The sequence below is a fragment of the Grampus griseus genome, assembly GCF_964374135.1.
Source record: "Grampus griseus genome assembly, chromosome: 10".
In the NCBI taxonomy this organism is placed as follows: Eukaryota; Metazoa; Chordata; class Mammalia; order Artiodactyla; family Delphinidae; genus Grampus; species Grampus griseus.
The window spans coordinates 6,222,495-6,239,662 of NC_139004.1; the positions used below are offsets into that span (position 1 = coordinate 6,222,495).

At 38.1% G+C, this 17,168-nt stretch overlaps 1 long non-coding RNA gene across 1 annotated transcript; it reads left to right on the top strand.

Annotated features, from left to right (window-relative positions):
• Positions 1-12,581: 12,581 nt before the first annotated feature.
• On the top strand, positions 12,582-16,964 carry LOC309828801. Its single transcript, XR_014297355.1, has 3 exons — positions 12,582-12,670; positions 15,672-15,807; positions 16,852-16,964. It is a non-coding gene; the product is annotated as an uncharacterized lncRNA (long non-coding RNA).
• Positions 16,965-17,168: the final 204 nt, after the last annotated feature.

The window sequence follows — 17,168 nt, forward strand, 5'->3', positions numbered from 1 at the left end:
ATGTTTTGAACATCTTATTAGGGAAAATACACACACACACACACACACACACACACACACACACACGTAGAGAATAATGAGCCCCCATTCATGCAACACTCAACTTCAACAATCCCTGGCTCCTGGCCAATCTCGTTTCATCTCTACCTCCACCCATTGCCTCCAGATCAGAGTATTTTGAAACAGATTCCAGATATTAAATCATCTCTAGGATTCATCACTAAAATGAAAGAACTCTTTCATTAAACATGACAGCAATGTCATTCTCACACTTTAAAATTAACAGTAATACTTTAATAACTATCAAATATCCAGTTAGTGTTTGAATTTCCTCAATTGTCTTGGATAATTTTTTAAGAGTGTTTGAATCAAGATTCAGATAAGACCATCCTTTGCGATTAGTTGATGTATCTCTTGTCTCCTCCCCCTCCCCCGTCCCCCCCCCCACATTTCTGTAACTTATTTGTTGAAAAATCTGTGTATTTGTTATGTGGAGTTTCCCACAGTCTGGATTGTGCTGAAGACATCCTGTCATGTCGTTTAGCAGGTTCTGACCCCTACGATTCCTACAAATTGGTAGTTGCATCTAGAGGCTTGATCAGATTCAAATTTTATATTTTTGCAAGAAATACCTTCCAGACAGTGTTCTGCACCTCAGTTAGGGGGTGGATAATGGCTGCGTGTCTCTTGTGACATTGGAGTCAATTGACCAGACCCAGCGGCCCACACACCACGGGGGGCAGAAGCAGTGGCAGCGACCTGCTCTGGGTCCAGGCAATTAGGGGTGCGTTGCCTGCAGTAACTTGCATCCTAAAGAGGGTTTAAACAGCAATATAACTAAGTAAAAGCTGGAACACTTTTTATTATTACCGAGACCACTAATTTTAAGTAATATCTCTGAAAAATCTTCAGCTGGACTAAGTTATAAACAATTGCTGCGGTTACTGTTGAGTTTTAATAATATATATGTAAGCATAAATTAGCACATTTTAATTACCTATCCTTTCATAAACATTTTCTTCTACATGGAAGTTAGTTTGCAGAAATCCAGTTTCACACTTGGTCTTAACGCACAAGGACTGGGTGGAATGTTTCCATTTTAAGGATAATTTCCTAAGCTTTTGGGAGCTCTGGGTCTAGTCTGTGACTTTGGTCCCTTTGAGGCTACATAGTCTTGTTTAATTCCAAAATCCAATAATATATCATAATCATTGTCAAGAGGAACGCACAGAATGCACGTTACTTTACTTCTCAAGTGATCATTTTGTGTGACAACTTGACGTTATTCACATGCTGTTTGTTTTTTGAATTTAACTTCATTTGTTCTTAAATTTAAAAAACAATAGTGCGTGAATTGCAAGGTATAAGAGTTTTGTTTGGTAAATGCAAATTTTAGTTCATACATCAAATTTTACTGTATTTGATTTACATGTTTAAAATTGGAATTCTTTCTTTTTCATTGTTAATTTTTATAAACTAAAGAACATATTTGTATAGGAAGGCAGGGCAAACCCTTTATTCTTTCCCTTTATTTACTAGTTTTCAAAATAACGAGTTGGTTCCCTAACATCCTCCAAAGGTAAGGAATTCGTTTTTGTTTTTGTTTTTATGAACTCATCGATCTAAATGTATTTGATGTGTCTTGCAACACATTAAATCAATGGCAATCAGATTGCAATTATTACCCTTATGGCCTCAAATGCCCATGTGTGGCTAGTGTGGAGGTCTCTTCAGGTTAGCTCCTGAGTCCTTTTGATACAACCTTAAGAGTCTTTGGTAGCTTTTTGCTTTTTGGTCTAAGGTGTTTCAGGCACATTTTGTACTTTCCCTTTTCCACGCGCGGCATCAGTCATTTCTACAAAGAGTGCTGGTTTCTTTTAGTGTGAAATAGTGTTTAAATGCAGTCATCTGAGCGCTAATGGCGCTCGTTTTCAGTGGAGAGTGCTAGGGAAACAAAAAAAGGTAAAATGTACAATAAATTAATACAGATATTTCCAAGTCAAATTCGGATTCCAAGATTTTTACTTGCCACCTTCCATATTACATCTCTAACTTCCAATGAAAATTCCAGTTCTCGGCAATGCCAACCTAAATACGGATTTGCTTTATTATGCAATTCACGCCCAATAATCTCAGAAGAGCAGTACCAATTCTACCGCCCCCCACTCTGATTACTGTAAACATTTAAAAGCTTTTTCATGATTACTTTTGTCTATAGGATCTCTTCAACTAGGGATGTGCAGTCATATTATTGTGTTTTAAAGTCACTTGAAAATTTTCCTCTTTTTAAAATTGTGTCAGCGTGATGCCTATTTAGGTTCATTTGTTTCATTTGGCTTTAGATTACAGATTGCTTTTTAACATTTAATTTTGGTTTACCATTATGTAAACTATTTACATGGTTCCCAGATGAATTCTACAGAGTAAGGTATATTCAAAGAAGTCTATCTTCTCCTACTTCCTCCCCCTCTCACCTTTACGTGTCCTCTTTAAAACATTCTGGTTTATTCTTCCATTTGTAGTATAAGCAAATATTGGTTTGTGCTTCCATTTGTTAATAATTACAAATAGAAACAATAGCTTATGATACACACTATTCTACACCTTGGGCATGTTTCTTAAGTTCTCTCGTACTGTCGTTGCTAAGATAAGGGTAATGATACCTATGTTGAGAGTCTCCACATGCATTAAATGAAATCATGTCTATGAAGGGCTCACAACAGCTCCCGGCACACATGAATTGTTGGCTTTCCCCTCTCTCTGAACTCTCAGTCCAAATCCTCCCCATATGTAAAGGACCTCCTCTAAGAGGCCGGCTCCACCTCATACCTACAAATTTTGTGAACGTTCCAACCAAATTTTTCACCTTCTGTCTTTCTCCTTAATGATTTCTCTTACAATCATTGAGAAATACACAAAATTTCCTCAAAACCTAAGGACACAAAAAACAGATATTAAATTCATGGCATGTTTTTAGAGTTTACTTTACTTTCCCTGAACATATGTATATATAAATTGGAGTAAAGTATCTTTGAAAATCAGACCTTCTTTTTAACTTAAAGCATTCAGAGGAGCAGGGATCCCAACTTCGGCTTCCTCAACTTCTTAAGTAACACTTGTTTTATTGGTCAAATTCTCTGACATGGTGGAGCACAGAATGACTTCTCTTTTTGTCTTTAACGCTTACAAGCTTAAAGTCGGTTTAATCTATACTTATCACTGCTTTTATAAACTGATTCCTCTAAAAGCTAGTTATGATGAGGAGGAAAAAGCAAATTCTAAAACAAAGTCTACTTTCTTGTTCTCAGCAAGTGTCTCTTTCTCTCTCTCTTTTTTTTTTTTTTTTTTTGTGGTACATGGGCCTCTCACTGTTGTGGCCTCTCCTGTTGTGGAGCACAGGCTCCGGACACGCAAGCTCAGCAGCCATGGCTCATGGGCCCAGCCGCTCCACGGCACGTGGGATCCTCCCACACCGGGGCACAAACCTGTGTCCCCTGCATGGGCAGGCGGACTCTCAACCACTGCGCCACCAGGGAAGCCCCTCCTTCTCTATTTTGAAATGAGGAGACACAGTTGAAACGTGATCATTTCATCCATCCATCCATCCAACCATTTATTCAATCATTCCTTCACCAATCACTCAGAATTGCTCCACTCGGTAGAAAGAAAATCAGCTTTGGGCTCACACATCTAATATGAAAATGACATTCTGCCTCTTGCTAGCTGTGTGATCTTGGAAAATCTACTTAACCCCTCTGAGCCTCAGTATTCTGAAGTGAACTATCAGATTGACAACACCTTCCTTTGCGTTGCGTGGCCAACCTGCAAATAAATGTATGGAGGGCAGCAAATGTATCTTCCTCTCAAAATAAGGTGTGAGCCTAGACAAGAAAAACGTTTGTCTGGGTCACTGTTTAGTGCCATTTGGTTTGGCTGATGATTTTGTCCTGCCTAGAGTAGGAGCAATATAGACTATGGAGCTGGGAAAGGCCTTAGACTTCATCCTGTTCCACTTGCTTATTTAATAGATGAGAACATTTGGGTCCCGACAGGGTAAAAGAGACTTGCCTTAAAATCAGATCTGCTAAACTGTAATGCATGATATTGTTTGCGCTTTTATTTTTCACTTTATCCTTTCCTTCTTATTTCACAATAAAAATGAGTACCTTTACTTATTTATCTTTAGAAAATTACCTTTCTTTGACATTCAATATTAAAGAAAGGATATCTACTTTCTAATCCACTTTTTTCTTCTTACAGTATATCTTGGGATATTGAAAATATCCCACTTTTACAAATAAATCAATAAATTTAAAGAAATGCCAATCTAAATCTCCAAAATATACTTTATAGAACTTTCTAAGTAAATTATAAAGATTATATGGAGGAATGAAAGAATAGAGATAGGCAAGACATTTTACAAAGAGGAATGAGGAGAAACTTTTTCTACAGGTACCAGAATATAATATAAAACTATAGTAAATATAATTATGTGGTTTGGGCATGGAAATGAAAAAATAGATCAATAGAATAGACTAGGTTCCAGAAAGAGACCATGCCTATAATAAAAATGACACTTTAAATCAGTGGGAAAATCGTTTAATAAATGATATTGGGATAACTGGGTCACACACGGATAAAAATTCAGAATTCTACCTTATATACATAGTCTACACCAAAAAAAGTGACAATATACTGTTAAAAATAAAGAAAAAAATCAGTCCTATACATATGTAATGAATATTGCAATCCCATGTGCGTTTAAAGTAGCGTGTGTATATATGTACACGTGTGTGTGTGTGTGTGTGTGTGTGTGTGTGTAATGTCAAGGAAAGAATCATCAGAGTATAGGGAAGAGGTTAAGAGAAACGTATTTTTTAATCTCTATATCTGTATTTTTAATATTTCAAACTTTTCTATTATTTTTGTAATTATAAAAGAAACAGTCCAAAGTACAAAAAACACTTCACTGAGTTGTACATTTTCTAAAAATTTCTGGCCAATTGTATGTGTGTGTGTGCATTTTGTAAACCAAATCCCATATGAAATTAAGTAAGGGAACTATTATTTTTTGGAAAGCTAGAGTGTTTCCTTTCAAAAAAGTGACAATCCTCCCCATATCTCTCCAGGTCTTAGGTTTAGGAACTGGCATACCTGGTTTTCTTTAATGGTGTTTATTTCTATTTACCCTTGATATCTGGGGGCCCTGACGTAGACTAACCATGTCATGCTGACTTCTGAAAGGTGGGGTCTGTCATGGACTCTGTTACTTGCTTCTGCTTAAGCTTTTGTTGAAGAAATTTTCCGCAGCTGAAATGAAGTTTGAAGACTAGAAAACGAGTTTTTTCCATGTGACCTAGTGGAACATGGGATAATGAGGTTCTGATGTATAAATATATTCATTTTCTGTGATGCTATATGGGTACACTGGTATGGGTAAAGAACCAGGATAGGTTAAACACATATAATAAATAAAAACGATAGGAAACACTTACAGGTCGAAGACTTTTTAAACATGCTTTCTGTGTATGAACTCACTTAATCTTCACAATAACACTCAAGTTGTTTTATTTATGGGGAAACTACAGCACAGAGAGTTTGGAAAATTGCCCACAGTCAGAGAGCGGCTAGGTGTTGGTGCTAGAACTATGGTCCAGGCAGTTTTCTACCTGAGTCTGTCCTCTAGCTACAGCCAATCATGCAGTGGATATTCTTGCATACGTTTTCTTGTATCCACATGTACAAGCTTTCCCTAAGTGTGGAATTCTGGGTCCTAGTGTGGGTTTGAAATCTCAGGGGTTTTCAGGGTGAAATTCAAAACTGGCCCCTGGATAGGGAAGGCAAGGAGAGATCAAAGAAAGAGGCAGAGGACCCAGATTGGTAGGTGGCAGGTTGAATAAGCAAGGGAACTTACCTGCCAGGCTTGACTTGAGTGGCCACAAGATGAGTAGGTCTCCACACCCACCTACCAGAACCTCAGGAGTTTATATAGAGAGGCCTTAACGGGGTTCAGGCACGTACCCAGTCTGGACGATCTCAACAAAACATTACTCTCAAGGCCGCTTCCTTCAAAAGGCTATTAGTGAGAAACCATGGGCAGAACCGCATTCCACGGCGTGGGGGGAGAGTCAGGAACCTCTAATTGCCTGGGTCCAGCTCTCTGGTCAACCATCTTCTCTGTGACCTTCTCTAACACCTCGGTCAGACTTAGTCATCTGCAACTTTCTAGATATTGCCTATTTCTCCACATCCTTTCTAACACTTTAAAACAACTTTTCATATTGGTCAGTCTGATGTGTGTGAAAAGGTAGACTCTTGTGTTTTTAATTTTCATTCCATTTACAACTAGAGAGGTTGAAATGTTTTAATTTTTTTTATAGATGGGTAAAATTTTATTCTTATATTCCAAGTACTAAGCCATATATTCCATGTAAATATTCCTGGGCTCTTTGTTCTGTTGCTTTGGTCCATTTCCCTAGCCCTGCATAAATACACATTCTCATAGTCACATGAGATTTTCTTACTGTTTTTTCTCCTCTCACTCTTTTTCCTCCTCCTTTTTCTAGAACATCTTGCATCTTATAGGACAAATCCCTCACCACTTTCTTCTTCAAAATAGAATTGACTATTGGTGGCATTTTAGCTCTCTCATATAAACAGTGAGATAAAGTTATCAAGTTCCAGAAAATAAACCTGTTGCATTGAGTATATGGATTAACTTGGGAGAATGGATATGCTAGTTCTGTCCAGCAAGCACTTTCTGCAAATGTTGGAAGCTCTAATTACGTTAGCTCCTGAATCTTAATGTGTAATGAATTTTACTGGCTTTTCAGGAGCTGGTTGCCCAAAGAGACTAACAACTTCTAAAGTAACTACACATGGTCATGGCCCCTGTCAGATGTCAAGTGCTGTGGTTAAAGTTTTAGAAAATTTATTATCGATAAATAAATTCACAATAATAAATTTCTCAATATTTATTATTGTTGTTTTAATAAATATTGAGCCAAATCTGTAATGTTTAGAGTAATGCGACCAAAGGAAGGTAAACCTCAGCTGACTTCGTCTGCATCCAGCTGCCCAGGCTCATGGATTAAGGTCACTTTAAAGCAAATTGTTGTCCAATTTTGCAATTTCATTCTTACTTGACAAGTATAAACTGATAAATAAAATGTCAAGCCCTGAAGTCTGCTTTGCAGTCAAAAAAGAGCTGTGCTGGGAATTGGTGACAGTCGTGATAGTCTAGACTCTGTGACATGGGCGTGCCTGTGCCTTGGTTTTCTCTGTGTTGTTCAAGTTCACATCTAATGAAATGCCTTCCCTTCCATAACACGTCCGCTCACGTGCTCTCTCAGCTTTTCTCCAGCTCCAAAACTTGGTGACTCTGGGTCTGACCTGGCATGAGGAATAAGAAATGAATGGCCCTGGCTCCTAGTTTCAAAGTGGAAAATCGTTAAACTTTTATGTGAACCTGACTTGATGGCATGCAACTCACAAAAACATTAGAAAGAATAATTGGCACTCTCTTCTCCCAGAAGCAAAGGGCAGATTTTAGTAGACAAGAGAGATTTGGATACAAATACCAAATACTGAATATCTGTGTTCAAGGTCTGCTTCCGTCACATCCATATCATATGACTTTAGACAAATCACTTAATGTCCTTTTATTTTCCTATCTGTAAACCAAAGGAATTATATTATGTGATTTAAACTCAGCATCTAAAGACTAAAAAAATTAAAATTCGCAGTTATTTTGTATGAAGTGTAGATAAAATTTGGGCAGAATATTAGGGTTAGCTGATAGAATGGGGAAAGATCTAACTATATTGAGAAAACCACAAAATACTTCATATTATAATTAAAGCAAGTTGTTAGGTAATTTCACATATGCTGGGTTATTACTTTCAAGCCCTCCTCCAACTGTAAAAATATATCTTAAATTCTTAAGATTATAATAGATATCTATAAAATCAATTTGTTCAAGAGCCTTTCAATTGTATTGCTTAGGTTTGCTGGGACATTTTGAATATATATAGTTCATGTGGAAATTATTTAAAATCATAAGGTAGACCCTTGTCAGCCTTACATAGTTTATCTGTGGCTCTGCTTAGAAGCTGGGGCGTGGATTCTATGACTACCATAGGCCCCTGCATGTCCCGGGAATATGTGGGTAATTGGTTTTAACAGTGCTTACACAGCACATGGTTTGAGTATAGAATAGGCAGAATTTGACCCCAGGAAGACAGGCATAATGTTAATTTTTAAAAAATAAGAGCACTTGAAGAAAGCCAGAAATAAATCCAGAGTTACTATAAACAAAGCAGAGAGAGGTTTACTCATCACAGGGAAAAGTCGGGCTCATTAAAGAAGGTAATTATTACCTCTGACATACAGAACTGTGTGCTGCTTTAAATTAAGATTCTTAACGAGGCATTTCATTGTGTGTCCTTAGCTGAGGGTTTTAAAGAGGAAGTCTTTCTTCCAAAGTCGTGGGGAATGGAGCTATGCTTGAGAGTTTCACTGGAGGAGAATATTTCAGGAACGAACAGTTCAGGAATACAAAATACACAAAACTGTATACACACAATTTCAGAACAGATTGCTGGTGTGCCGAATGCCCATCCAAGCCATGTGCTTATAAGACAAAAATGTAAACTTTGCCACATGCTAATGATATGCTAATGAGTATTCGTGTTAGATGACAAGATCATGGTCTTTGTTCCTTTTCTGCTAATGTAATGAATAAGCTTGAATAAGCACTTTTAAGAGAAAGTTGTAAACGTTTACATTTTCCCCCATTTTTATTAGTTTCTGTTTATGTCACTTCTCTTGCTCAACAAATGTCTTTTTTTCTTTCTGTGCTGTATTGCTTATAGGATTTGGGCTGCACTTCATTTTATTTGAGATTTTTAAGACTCTCATCTTCTCACAAGGGAAGAATTTGTCTTGATCAACAAAAAGAAATTCTTTATACCTGTCTCTAAGCAGTCCCTTTATCAAAAAGCTTATACTGAACGCCAATACCTAACTGCATATTATACTCATACACACAAATGTGTTATGTTTTAAGAAAATGAATGGATTTTCAGTTGAATACACTTATTTAAAAAGTTACTGTTTGGGCTTCCCTGGTGGCACAGTGGTTGAGAGTCCGCCTGCCGATGCAGGGGACGCGGGTTCGTGCCCCGGTCCGGGAGGATCCCACATGCCGTGGAGCGGCTGGGCCCGTGAGCCATGGCCGCTGAGCCTGCGCGTCCGGAGCCTGTGCTCCGCAGTGGGAGAGGCCACAACAGTTAGAGGCCCGCGTACCGGCAAAACAAAACAAAACAAAACAAAAAGTTACTGTTTATGGCTCTGCTTTCCAAAATTTAAAAATACCTCACCAAACCACACTGCTGTTATAGGAAATGAAGTGGGGTGCTGCGTTCTCTCCCTATTTCTCAGAATGTAGCTAAATTCTGGAAAACCTATTGCCCATTAATATGATTTCCCTAAGGACTTTTTATCTGTTCCATCTAAGAGTAAGTGATAGTAGAGCAATTTTGTAACCTCATTTTCTCTTTCTATCAGACACATAACAATGTCGGCCAAGCACCCAGGAGGTATACTAGTCCAAGATAGAATCTATGGTCTGTACCTACTATAGAAAAAGCAAGTCTAAATTTTTCTAAACTTCAGCGCATGGGAGCATTTGAGTGTGACCCATAATATTACTACCTGGTTAAAATTCATTTCCAGCTAAATCATAAAGTCCTACTGTTAGTCACATGCATCTCACCATGGGGTTTTTAAAGTTGGTTCATGTCCTTGGTAAGTGTTCAAAATGTTCTCTCAAGTCAGATATTCTGTGACATGAACTGTTCTGTCAGTGGTGCTGACCTAGCCTTTGTCAGTTTCTATCATGATGTCATGCTTAAAATATGTTTAGTCTGTTTTAAAACTAAATACAATACATCATTTTCTGTTTTTTCTGTTTTTTTTACAGGCTATCTTTCCAGTCTTGGCAACTGGTGCAGCATTTTTTCTTCTCTGTTTTTCTCTCTGTGTCATCTATAGATTATAGAAGAGATGTCCTACCATTGGCTGTTTCAATCAACCCAGTACGTTCTCCCCATACATTCCACGTCATTTAAAATGGAAATTCAGGGTATAAAATTTCTATTAAATATTTAACTTATTAGGGAATTTGGAGTTATATATTCACATTAAAAATATTCAGAAGTTTTTCAAGTACAAATGAAATAAACTCATATATACACTATCTATGTCCAATATCTCAATTATTTGATTTTTATTTAAGAATTTAAGCCTATTCACATATCATCCATTCACTTAAAGGGAGTCATTACATTAATCAATGGCTACATCTTCAATTCTCAATTTTGTGTGGGCACCGAGAAACCACAGCCTCGGAGAAAGCATGTTTCTGATATGTATCTTCAAGAATATTCCATTTAAATGCATATTAATAATCATTTCATTAAATTGCAATGTTCAGTCACGGAGAGATTTTATTGAACTTTCTCATTCTCTCCCCAGTTATCATATCCTTAATCTAAATCATACCCTCATTTAAATCGTATGTCAATGCCTTTCAGGTCACTTTTCTCACCTATGATTTGAAAGGGTTGTATGTGTCCTTTTCATAGTTTGGTATTATTGAGAGGATTTCTTTGACAACGTGCCTTTATAGTCATGGTTATAGCTGTAAAAGCTAAGAGTTTTGGGGGCTCTAAACATATTCTAATTCTAACCTATAGATGAGAGTACGGAAATTCTAAGGAGTTTAATATCAATCAGTCATCAAAATGAGTACACAGTTTTATCAGTAGTTTAAGTGAAAGAAGAAAAACGTGACCTGAATTTCATGATCCTGCAACTTCTGACTTATTGCAATAAAATAAGTCTGGAACCACGACAAAATATCTAAATTATTTAATACAATCAAATGTGCTCTTTCAATCTTTAATCTTCAAGAGATCCTTTAAAAGCTTTGGTGTTGGGCTTCCCTGGTGGCGCAGTGGTTGAGAGTCCGCCTGCCGATGCAGCGGACACGGGTTCGTGCCCCGGTCCGGGAAGATCCCACATGCCACGGAGCAGCTGGGCCCGTGAGCCATGGCCGCTGAGCCTGCGCGTCCGGAGCCTGTGCTCTGCAACGGGAGAGGCCACGACAGTGAGAGGCCCGCGTACCGCAAAAAAAAAAAGAACGAGGAGGATGAGATGATGATGAAGCATAGGCAAGGCCTTGCGCTCTCTCCAACCTCCTTGCACAAGTCAGTCCCTGAAGAACAGTCCAAGGCAGCTGTGAAAGTGATACGGACACATGAAGCTGAGCAGACCTGCAATAGCAATGACTAGAACGCTCTTAGCAGCCTTGGACTTGGATTGAAGGAGCCCACGTCACATGTCAGTAGTGGAACAGGGTTGAAGACTCCGGAAAGGGCTTCTCTTCACAGTAAATTCATATAATCAGGACACGTTATGACTCTCGTGGGCCTTAGGTATTTTTGCCTTCCTGGCCCCTTGGTATAAAGACACATATATTAATATTATATATTGGGCTTCCCTGTTGACGCAGTGGTTGAGAGTCCGCCTGCCGATGCAGGGGACACGGGTTCGTGCCCCGGTCCGGAAAGATCCCACATGCCGCGGAGCAGCTGGGCCCTTGAGCCATGGCCGCTGAGCCTGCGCGTCCGGAGCCTGTGCTCCGCAACGGGAGGGGCCACAACAGTGAGAGGCCCACGTACCGCCAAAAAAAAAAAAAAGCTTTGGTTTTACTTTTTTGTCACTTCTCAAGCACAAGCTTTTGATTACTTATGTGAAGTTTGAGACAATCCAAGGTAAATTCCCCAAGATGTCTCCAAAATCACCTTCACAGGTAATTGTCCTCGAATTAGGCAACGGCCATCCCCTCATCCCCCAGAAAAGGCAGCCAGAGCTCATGCCGCACTTTTGCTCTGGATCTCATCTCTTTAAATCCTTTCAGGTCCTCACCTACATTTTCATCTTAACCGTCCATGAAACCCCTCTCTCTTTAAACATGTTCCGTTTCCATTACCCTGAAAACCATACCAAACCCATTACTTAATATTGCTACTGCACATTACCATTGCGGGTGCCATTATTTTCCTTCCTTCTTTTCTTGCCAAATTTAAAACTGTCCATAACCCATTGGTTTATTGATTCATTCATCCTTAGATATACTTTATTAAAGATGTTTATTGGACATGGATATTGTGCTAAGGTGGTAGAGAAAAACCTGTGTATGTCACTTGCTGTGCCCGCCACCAAGACACACTTAGTACTTAGCCTGTAGTAAATGCTAAACAAACACGTGTTCTTCTATCCATCCCCCTCCTTTTCTGTCCACATTCGCCAGTTGTCTTCCTGTTTATTTAAATTTATTTTTTTGGAGACAAAGTCATTCTTTCTTTAAATAAATGCCATGTATACAAAAGATGGGTGGTTAAATTTTTTTTCAGGCATAATCGTACCATCTTAATTCAACTGTTTATTTTTTTTATCGTTCTCTCCAGGAGTTACTTACCTGTATGCATCATCCCTTGTCACAGGTTTATATTGAAGTCTTTGTGGCCTTATATTCACACATGCTGGCTTTTGCTCTATCATTTCCAAAAACGCAAAGAGGATAGTGTAAAACATAGAATGAAAGGTAAGTGAAATTCTTTCACTCTGAGATATCATCCCAATATCTTAGGGACCATGATTTTATGTATATCCCTATGCACGTATACATATAATTTCATATGGATTGAATATTGTTTAAAGCGATCAAAGGTTTAAAAATCATACCTATAATATTTGAAGACATTGTAAAAATAAACATTTCAAGGAATCAAACCTGTATTAAGTTCTCCCGTTGGGTTGCCACTTTAGTTCTACGTGGCTGCTTCTAAGTCTTTTTCAACAAAATACATATATGAGTAAATATCCAAATATGTAACTTTAGCAACATAACTAGGATTCTGTAGCTCACTTAATATAACTTAATGTCTTGAACATAATACCGTATCAGTGCTTCTCTATTTACCTCATTCACTGTTTTTTAATTAAAAAAAATTTTTAACTAAACAATACATATGTATATATATTTTCAAGAGCATCTGCTTGAAAATAAAAACAGCAGTTGACAACCCCACCCACTCTTAACTACTCTAAGAAACTGTTTTTGGACACTTCTTCTGCATTAAAGTTTGTTTTTCAAAATAATATTTGTGTATTGCCATTTTTAGACTTTCTTATTTTAGACATTATTTAGACAGTGATTTCTTACAGCAGAAAGATGCAATTTATCTTTTCTATGGCGCTCCATAACCCCTTTCATCTTCTTCCACTTGTGTTTCTGCTGTATTTCAATCACAATTTTTGTGTTAATTCACTAGTCACTGTGTATATGACTATAGGCATATTGTTTACAGCTAAGTAATGCAGAGTACGACCATGACATTCCCTTTCCTGTACTGCTCAGGCAGTTAATAATTGCCTTATTTTGTATTATTTTCTTAATTTCCCTTTACACTTATTATTATCTTCAGATTCTCTGATAAGACTGTCACATCCCTATAAATACGGTGATGTTTTCCTTGGAGATATCCGCCTCTATTTTCCCTGGTGACCTAAGCTTTTAATAATATGTTTTCATTGGGTTCTTTTTCATTCATTGAGTTGAGTGTTTCATGGACCCTTCAATCTGGTATTGATGTTTTGGGTTATTTTTTGTGCTGAGAAATTTGTTTGTATTATTTCTTTGAAGGATTTTTTTCTTTCTGATTTTGTTGTTCTCTCTTTCTATAACTCAGATTGATTCTTTCTTATACAATTTTTCATTTTTGAATATGTTTGTTCTACCTTCTCAGGAAGTTCTTCGATTTTATCTTCTAGTCCTTAAATTGAATTTTTAACTTCTCTTATACAATTTATTAATAATTGTATAATTATTAATTTCCAAGGGCTATTGTTTTATGAACAACCCTTTTGCTTAATAATATCCTTCTTTGTTTCTTAAATCTTCTCTTACTTTGTCATTTTTTTTTAGGCTATCAATTTCAGGATTTTTGTTTGTTTCTTAGTTTTCCCTTTCTCTCTTAATAGTCTTATTTTTTCTGAGTTTCCTTTCTCTATCTCCTTTAATCTTTGTCTTTCTTGTTGGAGGTTTTAAAAAATGTTTTATATCTCTGGCTCTCTGTTTATATTGAAAATGAGGCAGTGATACACTAACAAGGAGGTCTGGATATGTGAGCAGGCAGATGTATTGGGGCAACCTTTGGGTTGGGGCCTTCCAAGAGCCAGTCTCTATAGGAATTTTTTCTTGGATTTGGGGATTTTCCCAGAAGGAAACCCTCCACTCTGTTGACTGTGAGGCCGGGGAAAAGATGGTGTAGAAGAGAGTTTGATGTTAGTTTGGCTGCAGGGCTCTGAGAGCCAGACAAGGGAAGAGGAATGTGGGTTCAGAGTCTAATACTCACTTTCACTGTCCCCCTTCTTGGTGTTTCAATCTTATGGTCAACTGTGTCTTATGTCTGTGAACCCAGAGCATTTCTTGTTTAAAATATTTGTATAGTAAACCTCCCATGTCCTGTAGGGTGGCAGAGATGTAGTGACCTGTCTGAATCAGATGGGAGAGGTTACCTGGGGTGTAGTTACTACTTATGCAGACCAAGCTCGTTGTTCTTATCCCCATCCTGTGTCCTTGCCTTCATATGTACCAGCTGCCTTCAATTTTTGAGATATTCGGAGATTGTTTGGTGAAAATTACCTTGTTTCCTGTTGGCCCTTAAGTTGAGTGGAGTTTTGTTTTTTTTTTTTTTTTCGGTACGCGGGCCTCTCACTGCTGTGGCCTCTCCCATTGCAGAGCACAGGCTCCAGACGCGCAGGCTCAGCGGCCATGGCTCACAGGCTCAGCTGCTCTGCGGCATGTGGGATCTTCCCGGACCGGGGCACGAACGCGCGTCCCCTGCATCGGCAGGCGGACTCTCGACCACTGCGCCACCAGGGAAGCCCTGAGTGGAGTTTTGATAATGACCTGTAGAGAAAATTTTGTAGTTTCATTGAGATCCAAGACTTCCACATTCCTTAGCCTCACTGCTGCGATTGGTTTTAGTCTTCTTGTTTTTTTAGCAGAAGGTATGACACAAACACCAAAGGAAAAATACAAAAATAGAATATAAATAAACCTACCAGAAATAATACATCTTGTTCAGTAGTGTTTTAATAAGTCAAGAGCATAAGAAAATAAGTAATTATATAAATAAAGTTTATTATTTTAAAATTGCATTGAAATGGCTGACGAAAGAAATTCCATAAGACAATACCCCCAAACCATAGCAGAGGCAGGAGGACTGCAAATTACTCCCATAGGGTAGGGATGGCCAGGCCTATCAGTGTTGTGAACACTGAATTGGTTGTAGATTTAATGAAGGGAATCTACTGTTTGATTTTTTTAAATGTCAACATAAGGAGAACAAATATGGGGCACATTTCACATGCCATCTATACCTGCCTGAAATATTGGAGCATTATTGCCCTGAGTGTGTTTGCATTCTTTAGTTGTTTCTCTTTGAGGTGTTTCTCAAGAACAGAATGCTTCTTAGGTGCTAAACAAATATTTCATAACCCAGTAAAGACACTATTCAGCATGCTTCCTTTCTCCTTAGCAGGTGTCACCTGGGTATCTCTGTCCAATATTTGGAGGAAGACTTCTGGGAAATGGCTGGCAGTTCACGATGTCTATTGAAGCAAATAAACTCTGTAAAATGAGAGATTTGCAAGAATCCTTAAAATTTCTGCAGTGTGAGTTTATTCCCAGGATCAACTCATACTCACCTCTCACGCTAACCAACTTGCCACGGCCCGGGTGATGGTTTTCTCGGGATGACATGGCGGTGGGGCCTTCTTCAGTGACTCTAGAAACATCGTGTAGGAAACATTTGGCAGCCTCAAGAGGCGGTCTTACTGACCGTGGCCATTTCACAATTTTTAAATCAAAATCATTCTTCATATATATTATGCCCGGGGTGTTATTTTTCTTAACAACATCAGGAAACTGAAGGATTAGCTTTAGGATAGATCCTGAACGGTCTTGCTTTTGCTATGATTTAAATCTGAAAAGAAGTCATAGACTAAACTAAACCCTGCTTTAAATAATTTCCTCAAAAATACAGAAAAGCATTTTTTACTTCTGCATTTCTCTGCACACGACCCTCTATCTGACGATCACAGGGACTGAACAGATATCAACAAGAAATGGAGGTGATCAAGAAAGGAGAGGCACGTATACTAATTTCTGCAATTATCAATTTGTCCAATATTGTAGATCGATAAGGGAGCGATGGGTTTAAGCTTTGGCAGTCTTTTGCCTCCTGTCCCCTGGCAAATTCTGTAATATTGACAAGATCGGGCATGTTCAGGGTGCTTTGGCTGTAGACCAAATTCTGTAATTTTGGAGTTGGATCAGCAGTAACAGGTTGTCAGATTGGCATCTGATGCTGATGAGAACATCCTGGTGAAATATGCAGTAGGAGACCACATACGTCTGAGAGAGGGGCTCGGAACACTCTTTCCTGAGGAATTCAACCTCCTATCGGTAGAGGTAAAGTGGATATAAGAAAAATGCCATGGGTGTGGAGAGACTGAGGGAAGGTCATATATTTCAAAAAAGAATATTGTTTACAAGGAGTGTTAATAGGTTTCAGGGGAAATGTTCATTTTTTTTTCTCCTAGATGAAATAGCTACTGTAAGTTTTTAATGGTTAATCATTCATTCCTGAATTTTTATATTAAGCATTTTATATTACTTTATTGACCTAACTTTTATGCTCTTCTTCATTTTGACAGTAAAGAATGACCAGGCAATACTCTTTGAAAATTGGAGACCATTTGCACCTGCTCTCTGTTGAGGAAAGTGAATAATAGGGCACCCTCAAGGAATTTCGAAGGCATCACTCAACAGAAACTTTTGTGTCCGAAGAAAACTAGATCATTTCATCATGGTAGGCATAGTGATATGTTTGCTTTAATAAAATGCCATATTTCTGCCTTTAATCTCTTGTCAACCAGCTATTAAAAAGCCCCAAAGTGCATGCGTGCAGCACATGTAAACACTTGTGGTTTTGAGGTTACCACAGAACATACTAATAAAGCATGTAATTTGT